Source organism: Symphalangus syndactylus, chromosome 7, assembly GCF_028878055.3.
Source record: "Symphalangus syndactylus isolate Jambi chromosome 7, NHGRI_mSymSyn1-v2.1_pri, whole genome shotgun sequence".
Lineage (NCBI taxonomy): Eukaryota > Metazoa > Chordata > Mammalia > Primates > Hylobatidae > Symphalangus > Symphalangus syndactylus.
The window spans coordinates 71,593,293-71,601,931 of record NC_072429.2 but is presented as its reverse complement, the minus strand read 5'-3'; the positions used below and the strand labels follow the sequence as shown (position 1 = coordinate 71,601,931).

At 41.0% G+C, this 8,639-nt stretch overlaps 1 pseudogene; it reads left to right on the top strand.

Annotated features, from left to right (window-relative positions):
• The first annotated feature begins 6,819 nt into the window (after nucleotides 1-6,819).
• LOC129485745 (putative heat shock protein HSP 90-beta-3) lies at nucleotides 6,820-7,508 on the top strand (annotated as a pseudogene).
• Nucleotides 7,509-8,639: the final 1,131 nt, after the last annotated feature.

Here is an 8,639-nt window from a genome sequence, read left to right as displayed (position 1 = left end):
AGGGATTTCTCACGAGATCTGGTTGTTGACAATTGTGTGGCACCTCCCCTGCCTTCTCTTTCTCCTGCTTTGCCTTCTGCCATGATTGTAAGTTTCCTGAGGCCTCCCTAGAAGGCAAGCAGATGCCAGCACCATGCTTCTTATAAAGCCTGCAGAACCATGAGCCAATTAGGCCTCCTTTCTTTATAAATTACCCAGCCTCAGTTTTTTTTTTTTTTTGAGACGGAGTCTCGCTCTGTCACCCAGGCTGGAGTGCAGTGGTGCAATCTCGGCTCACTGCAGCCTCCACCTCCCGGATTCAAGCGATTCTCCTGCCTCAGCCTCCCAAGTAGCTGGAATTACATATGTGCGCCACCGCGCCCAACTAATTTTTGTTAGTAGAGATGGGGTTTTGCCATATTGGCCAGGCTTGTCTCAAACTCCTGACCTCAAGTGATCCACCCGCCTTGGCCTCCCAAAATGCTGGGATTACAGGCATGAGCCACCATGCCCAGCCACCTCAGGTATTTTTTTATAGCAACATAAGACCAGCCTAATATGCCTGGCTTTAAAGCTTCAACACATAGATTGATTCTCTTGTTAGGCACTGATATAGTGGTGACTTTAACTTGAAGCCATTGTTCATTTCCCATTCTGAAAATCCTATGGTCCTTAAGAATTACACTAAATCTGCTCTGCCTGTGCTCTAGAAATGGAACAACAAAGTCTGGATGACAGCACGTGTTTACAGCATGGTTTGGTGAATATTTTAAGTCTGCTATTGAGACCTACTCCACAGGAAAAAATAGAGATTTCTTTCAAAATATTACTGCTCATTGACCATGCACCTAGTTACCCAAGAGTTCTGGTGGAGATGTACAGAGAAATAAGCATTGTTTTCATGCCTGCTAACACAACATCCATTCTGCAGCCTATGGATTAAGGAGTAATTTTGAATTGTAAGTCTTATTATTTAAAAAATATATTTAGTAAGGCTTTGGTTGCCATAGATTGGATTCCTTTCTTGGATTTGGGCAGAGTACATTGGAAAGCTCCTAGAAAGTCATCATTCTACATACTGTTAAGAACATTCATGATTCACAAGAGGAGGTCATACTATCATCATTAACAGGAGTTTGGAAGAAGTTGATTTGCACCCTCAAGGGTAACTTGGAGGGGTTCAAGACTTCAGTGGAGGAAGTAACTGCAGATGTGGTACTTGCCAGGGCATTGCAGCAATCTCATGACAAAACTTGAATGGATGAGGAGTTGCTTTTTATAGATAACCAAAGAAAGTAGTTTCTTGAGATGGAATCTACGCCTGTCAAAAATGCTGTGAACATTGTTGAAACGACAATTAAAAATTTAGAGGCTGGGCGCGGTGGCTCAAGCCTATAATCCCAGCACTTTGGGAGGCCGAGGTGGGCGGATCACGAGGTCAGGAGATCGAGACCATCCTGGCTAACACAGTGAAACCCCGTCTCTACTAAAAATACAAAAAATTAGCCGGGCATGTTGGCAGGCGCCTGTAGTCCCAGCTACTCAGGAGGCTGAGGCAGGAGAATGGCGTGAACCCAGGAGGCGGAGCTTGCAGTGAGCCGAGATCGTGCCACTGCACTCCAGCCTGGAAGACAGAACGAGACTCTGTCTCAAAAAAAAAAATTTAGAATGTAATATAAACTTAGTTGATAAAGCAGCAGCAAGATTTGAGAAAATTGACTGAAATTTTGAAAAAAGTTCTCCTAACAAAGAGATAACATACCAAAATCTCTGGGACACAGCTAAAGCAGTGCTAAGAGGGAAATTTGTAGCACTAAATGCCCACATCAAAAAGCTAAAAAGATCTCAAATTGACACCCTAACATCACAACTAAAAGAACTAGAGAACCAAGAGCAAGCAAACCCCAGAGCTAACTGAAGACAAGAAATAAGAAAGCTCAGAGGGAAACTGAAGGACATAGAGAAATGAAAAATCTTTCAAAAATTCAACGAATCCAGGAGCTGGTTTTCTGAAACACACAATGAAATAGATAGACTGCTAATGAGACTAATAAAGAAGAAAAGAGAGAAGATTCAAATACTTACAATCAGAAATGACAAGAGGGATACCACCACTGACCCCACAGAAATACGAACAACCATCAAAAAATACTATAAACATCTCTATCCAAATAAACTGGAAAATATAGAAGAAATGGATAAATTCCTGGACACATACACCCTCCTAAGACTGAACCAGGAAGAAGTTGAATCCCTGACGAGACTAATAACAATAACAAGTTCTGAAATTGAGACAGTAATAAATAGCCTACCAACCAATAGCTTAGCCCAGGTCCAGATGGATTTATAGCTGAATTTTACCAGAGGTACAAAGAGGAGCTGGTACCATTTCTTCTGAAACTATTCTAAACAATTGAAAAGGATGGACTCTTCCCTAATTCATTTTATGAGGCTAGCATCATCCTGATACCAAAACCTGGCAGAGATACAACAAAAAAAGAAAACTTCAGGCCAATATCCCTGATGAACATAGATGCAAAAATCCTCAGTAAAATACTGGCAAACTGAATCCAGCAGCACATCAAAAAGCTTATCCACTATGATCAAGTTGGCTTCATCCCTGGGATGCAAGACTGGTTCAATACACCCAAATCAATTACCATAATTCATCACATAAACAGATCTAAAGACAAAAACCACATGATTATCTCAATAGATGCAGAAAAGGCCTTTTATAAAATTCAACATCCTTTATGCTAAAAACTCTCAATAAACTAGGTATTGAAGGAACATGCCTCAAAATATTAAGAGCCATTTATGAGAAACCTCCTGCCGACGTCAGACTTAATGGGCAAAAGCTGGAAGCATTCCCTTTGAAAACTGGCACAAGACAAGGATGCCCTCTGTCACCACTCTTACTCAACATAGTATTGGAAGTTCTGGCCAGGGCAATCAGGCAAGAGAAAGAAATAAAGGGTATTCAAATAGGAAGAGAGGAAGTCAAATTGTCTTTGTTTGAAAAGGACAGGATCCTATATCTAGAAAACCCCATCGACTCAGCCCAAAAGCTTCTTAAGCTGATAAGCAACTTCAGCAAAGTCTCAGGATACAAAATCAATGTGCAGAAATCACAATCACAATGTGCAGAAATACACCAACAACAGACAAGCAGAGAGCCAAATCATGAATGAACTCCCATTCACAATTCCCACAAAGGAATAAAATACCGAGAAATACAGCTAACAAGGGAAATTAAGGACCTCTTCAAGGAGAACTACAAACCACTGCTCAATAAAATCAGAGAGGACACAAGGAGGTGGACAAACATTCCATGCTTATGGATAGAAAGAATCAATATCGTGAAAATGGCCATACTGCCCAAAGCAATTTGTAGATTCAATGCTGCTATTCCCATTAAACTACCATTGACATTCTTCACAGAATTAGAAAAAGCTATTTAAAAATTCACGTGGAACCAAAAATTAGCTCATATAGCCAGGACAATCCTAAGCAAAAAGTACAAAGCTGGAGGCATCACGCTATACTACATTCAAACTATACTACAAGGCTACAGTAACCAAAACAACATGGTACTGGTACAAAAACAGACACATAGACCAATGGAAAAGAATAGAGAACCCAGAAATAAGGCTACATACCTACAATTATCTGATCTTTGATGAACTTGACAAAAACAAGCAATGGGGAATGAATTCCCTATTCAATAAATGGTGCTGGGAGAACTGGCTAGCCAGATCCAGCAGAAAATTGAAACTGGATCCCTTCCTTATACCTTATACAAAAATTAACTCAAGATGGATTAAACACTTAAATGTAAAACAAAAAACCATAACAACCCTAGTAGAAAATCTAAGCAATACCATTCAGGACATAGACATGGTCAAATATTTTATGATGAAATTGCCAAAGGCAATTGCAACAAAAGCAAAAATTGACAAATGGAATCTAATTAAACTAAAGAGCTTCTACACAGCAAAAGAAACTGTCATCAGAGTAAACAGACAACCTACAGAATAGAAGAAAATTTTTGCAGTCTATCCATCTGACAAAGGTCTAATATCCAGAATCTACAAGGAACTTAAATTTATAAGAAAAAACAAACAACCCCATTAAAAAGTGGGCAAAGGATATGAACAGACATGCCTTAAAGAAAGACATATATGTGGCCAACAAACACGTGAATAAAAGGTCAACATAACTGATCATTAGAGACATGCAAATCAAAACCACAATGAAATACCATCTCGTATTAGAATGGTGATTATTAAAAAGTCAAGAAACAACAGATGTTGGTGAAGTTGCGGAGAAACAGGAATGCTTTTACACTGTTAGTGGGAATGCAAATTAGTTCAACCATTGTGGAAGACAGTGTGGTGATTCCTCAAAGATCTAGAACCAGAAATACCATTTGACCCAGCAATCCCATTACTGGGTATATATCCAAAGGAATATAAATCATTCTATTATAAAGATACATGCATGCATATGTTCATTGCAGCACTATGCACAGTAGTAAAGACATGGAATCAACCCAAATGCCCATCAATGATACACTATGGAATACTATGCAGCCATAAAAAGGAATGAGATCATGTCCTTTGCAGGGACATGGATGAAGCTGGAAGCCATTATCCTCAGCAAACTAATGCAGAAATAGAAAACCAAACACTGCATGTTCTCACTTATAAGTGGGAACTGAACAATGAGAACACATGGACACCAGGAGGGGAACAACACACACTGGAGCCTATTGGGGGAGGGTGGGGGAAGGGGAGAGCATTAAGGAAAAGAGCTAATGCATGTTTGGCTTAATACCTAGGTGATGGGTTGATAGGTGCGGCAAAACTGTGTTACATAGATGTTTACCTGTGTAACAAACCTGCATTCTGCACATGTACCCTGGAACATAAAAAAACTAAAACAGTGTTTTTTAAAAAAGAAAAAAGTTCTCCTGTGGGAAAATACTATGAAATAGCATTCTCATGCTACAGAGAACTCAATCAAGGAATAGTCAATCAATGTGAAAACTTTATTGTGGTTTTATTTTAAGAAATTGCCATAGTCACTCTCACCTGATACACCACCCTGATCAGTCAGTAGCCATCAGAATCAAGGCAAGACCTTGCACCAGCAAAAAGATGATGACACACGGAAGGCTCAGATGATTATTATCATTTTTTAGCAATAAAATATTTTTAAATTAAGGTAGGGAAAAATTCAAACCATGTTTTTCCTCTTTTCTCATTCAAAACACAACAACAATCAACACAGAAAAGTTCTGTGACCAAATGTGGGGGATTACTCCCCACCAAAAAATAAGCAATCAATTCTGCTGCAGATACGAACTGAGTATCCTCTGATTTAATTCTGGCACTATCTACCTCGAGATAGTGTCAGAAACTTACAATCATGGTGGAAGGTGAAGGAGAAATGAGCACCTCTTCACATGGTGGCAGGAGAGAGAGAGAACAAGGGGGAAAGTACCACGCACTTTTAAACCACCAGCTGTCGTGAGAACTCATTCACTATCATGAGAACAGCATGGGGGAAACCTGCCCCCATGATCCAATCACCTCCCACCAAGTCCCTCCTCCAACATTGGGAATTACAATTCAACATGAGATTTGGGCGGGGACATGGAGCCAAACCATATCAAATAATATCACAGTTATGTTCGCTTTTAAAGACATTATGCTATTGCACACTTAATAGACTACAGTATAGTGTAAACATAACTTTTATATGACTGGGGAACCAAAAAAAATTGTGTGACTCACTTTGTCGTGGTGTTCTGGAACTGACCCTGCAGTATCTCTGAGGTTTGCCTATAATTAATGGGCTATTTGTGTTGGGCATCAAATTAGTGCTGTGGATACAAAATTGATTGTCACTAATTCCTTTCCTCACCGCATTGAGGGCCTCAAGTTTTAGAAGAGGAAAAGTCTAGCTTCCGTATCTCAGAAAATAGGTTAAAATATTGTAGAACCCTAAGTAATAGTTTAAAATATTAGTGATTACTGGCATCTGTACAATTATTTATGGTTTAATAAAGGTTTTCCATCATGGTCTTAGTCTGTTTTATGCTGCTACATCAAAATACCTGAGACTGGCTAGTTCATAAAAAACAGGAATTTATTTCACACAGTTCTGGAGGCTGAGAAGTTCAAGATCAGGGTGCTGGCAGTTTCAGTGTCTGGTGACGGCCTGGTCTTTGCTTCCAAGATGGTGCCTCATTTTTGTCTCCTCCAGATGGGAGGAGTGCTGTTTGCCCACATGGCTGAAGGTGGAAGGGTAAAAGGTACAAACTCCCTCTGTAAATCTCTTTTATAAGGGCACCTAATCTCACTCATAAGGCAGGAGCCCCATGGCCTCATCACCTCTTAAAGGCTCCACCTCTTTTTTTTTTTTTTTGAGACGGAGTCTCCTCTGTGGCCCAGGCTGGAGTGCAGTGGTGCCATCTCAGCTCACTGCAAACTCTGCCTCCCAGGTTCATGCCATTCTCCTGCCTCAGCCTCCCAAGTAGCTGAGACTACAAGCGCCCACCACCATGCCTGGCTAATTTTTTGTATTTTTAGTAGAGATGGGGTTTCACTGTGTTAGCCAGGATGGTCTCGTTCTCTTGACCTAGTGATCCACCCACCTTGGCCTCCCAAAGTGCTGGGATTACAGGCGTGAGCCACCGCACCCAGCCAAGTCTCCACCTCTTAATACTATCCCATTGGCAGCACGTGAATTTTGAAGGGGAAACATTCAAATCACATGATTTCATTTCAGCCTTGGATAATGAAGTTACACATGGATGTAACATATGAGTAATTTTCTGGTGAGAGCAAAGAGCAGGTGGCCAACTCTGCTTTTGCGGACCGAGTGTGGAAGTGGGGCTTCAAGGTAGTCTCTATGACCGAGTCCATTGATGAGTACTGTGTGCAGCAGCTCAAGGAGTTTGATGGGAAAAGCCTGGTCTCAGTTACAAAGGAGAGTGTGGAGCTACCTGAGGATGGGGAGGAGAAGAAAATGGAAGAGAGCAAGGCAAAGTTTGAGAATCTCTGCAAGCTCATGAAAAAAATCTTAGATAAAAAGTTTGAGAAGATGACAATCTTCAATAGGCTATTGCATTGTGACCAGCACCTATGGCTGGACAGCCAATATGGAGCAGATCATGAAAGCCCAGGCACTTCGGGACAACTCTATGATGGGCTACATGATGGCCAAAAGGCACCTGGAGATCAACCCCAACCACCCCATTGTGGAGATGCTGCAGCAGAAGGCTGAGGCTGACAGGAACAGCAAGGCAGTCAAGGACCTGATGGTGCTGCTGTTTGAAACTGTGCTGCTCTCTTCTGGCTTCTTCCTTGAGGATCCCCCAAACTCACTCCAACTAGATTGACTGCAGGATCAAGCTACGTCTATCGAGGATGAAGTGGCAGCAGAGGAACCCAGTGCTGCAGTTCCTGATGAGATTCTCCAGCTTTGAGGGCAATGAAAATGCGTCTCGCATAGAAGATTAGGAGTTTATACCTTGGGTCTTCATATAATGTCCCCACGGTTCTCCCCGCAGCCTTGGTGCCTTGTCCTACATGGCTCCCTCTGCTAATGTCTAGTGTTTTTTCCTCTCCTGTCCTTGTGTCTAAGGCAGGAAACAAGGGCCTCAAGCCCCATTCCCTCCCTTCTTTGACAGCAGGATTGGATGTTATGTATTGTGGGTTTATTGTTTGATCATTTTGTTCTGAATCTAAAGTATGCAAAATAAAGAATATGCTGTTTTTATTTAACAAAACCCAAAACACATGAGTGATTTTGTGAATAAAGACAAAAGTGTGTTCCTAAGTCCAGAGGCTCCCTTGGTGTCACGTGGTTTCTAGGTGGCCGCTCTCCACAGCACACTGCCATCGGGAACACTTTCCAAACCTCCATTAGGTCCATCGTAGACTCATATAATCAGCCATAGAATTTCAAGTGCTTAACATTCCTCTGGTTTTTCTGTTTGAATTTTTCTGCGTTTGAAAATGAGGGGGACTGCTACCTGGAATTATGAAGAGCTGGCTTCTAATTGAATGGGCTTAGAATGTTGAGTGCAGGGCAGATTTCAGCAGACAGTCCAAGTCAGAAGAAAGCTGAATTTAAGACCGGCTTTAGAATAAATATTTGTGATTCCTCAAGCAGTTCTTTTCTCTTAATGTATGGCATTTTCAAAATGCTTACAGTCTGTACCCTGATTGATGTTTATGTTTAAAGAAGTATAGAAATTGCCATCAGTACCTGCTGATCCCACCAGAATATTAAGCTAAACAGAGAAAATGTGTGTGTTCACAGTTACGGGCACAATTTATAGTTCTTGGAATACAGCTGATATCTACACAAAATAGATGTGTAAAGAGAGGAATGCTTTTTGATTATTGAGAGTGTTTTGCTGGTGCCATGTTTTTACCTGAAACTAAAGAGACATCAGTGTGTAATTTTCCTACAACTCTACAAGCCTAAGTATAATCTGAGGTAATGTGTGCACGAAGAGACCAAAAACCTACCTTCTAAAAACTGGGCCTGGTGAAATAATACTATCAGGGACATTATCCTAGAACTTATAATTTTTGTGGTAGCTGACAGACTTGGAGTCTAGGCTTATAGAGTGTTGTTTTGGT